The 1,030-nt window shown below is 41.5% G+C and overlaps 1 non-coding gene across 1 annotated transcript; it reads left to right on the top strand.

Annotated features, from left to right (window-relative positions):
* The first annotated feature begins 229 nt into the window (after positions 1–229).
* LOC130937472 (small nucleolar RNA R71) lies at positions 230–337 on the top strand. The gene has a single exon (XR_009068691.1). It is a non-coding gene; the product is annotated as a small nucleolar RNA R71 (small nucleolar RNA).
* The last annotated feature ends 693 nt before the right edge of the window (positions 338–1,030 follow it).

A 1,030-nucleotide genomic window follows, 5' to 3' on the forward strand; every position in this document is an offset into this window, starting at 1 on the left:
CATTCAGAGTATCAATCTCAAGAACTCCTTTCTTCTGATTCGTCCCATTGTTCACAGGATTCCTTTCAGAAGTGTACATGAATTGGTTATTTGCAACCATTTTAATGAGTTCTTGAGCTTCTGCAGGCGTCTTCTTCAGATGAAGAGATCCTCCAGCAGAGCTATCCAATGACATCTTAGACAGTTCAGACAGACCATCATAGAAGATACCTATGATGCTCCATTCAGAAAGCATGTCAGAAGGACATTTTCTGATCAATTGTTTGTATCTTTCCCAAGCTTCATAGAGGGATTCACCTTCCTTCTGTCTGAAGGTTTGGACTTCCACTCTAAGCTTACTCAATTTTTGAGGTGGAAAGAACTTTGCCAATAAGGCATTGACTAGCTTTTCCCAAGAGTTCAGGCTTTCTTTAGGTTGTGAGTCCAACCATATCCTAGCTCTGTCTCTTACAGCAAAAGGGAATAGCATAAGTCTGTAGACCTCAGGGTCAACCCCATTGGTCTTGACAGTGTCACAGATTTGCAAGAACTCAGCTAAAAACTGATGAGGATCTTCCAATGGAAGTCCATGGAACTTGCAATTCTGTTGCATTAGAGAAACTAATTAGGGCTTAAGCTCAAAGTTGTTTGCTCCAATGGCAGGGATAGAGATGCTTCTCCCATAGAAGTCGGGAGTAGGTGCAGTAAAGTCACCCAGCACCTTCCTTGCATTGTTGGCATTGTTGTTATTTTCGGCGGCCATGTCTTCTTGTTTGAAGATTTCTGTTAGGTCCTCTACAGAGAGTTGTGCCTTAGCTTCTCTTAGCTTTCGCTTCAAGGTCCTTTCAGGTTCAGGGTCAGCCTCAACAAGAATGCTTTTGTCTTTGCTCCTGCTCATATGAAAGAGAAGAGAACAAGAAAATATGGAATCCTCTATGTCACAGTATAGAGATTCCTTGAGGTATCAGAGGAAAAGAAAAATAGAAGGAAGATGTAGAAGAATTCGAACTTATCAAGAAAGATAGAGTTTGAATTGTGCATTGAGGAGGAG

The sequence above is a fragment of the Arachis stenosperma genome, chromosome 6 (assembly GCF_014773155.1).
Source record: "Arachis stenosperma cultivar V10309 chromosome 6, arast.V10309.gnm1.PFL2, whole genome shotgun sequence".
In the NCBI taxonomy this organism is placed as follows: domain Eukaryota; kingdom Viridiplantae; phylum Streptophyta; class Magnoliopsida; order Fabales; family Fabaceae; genus Arachis; species Arachis stenosperma.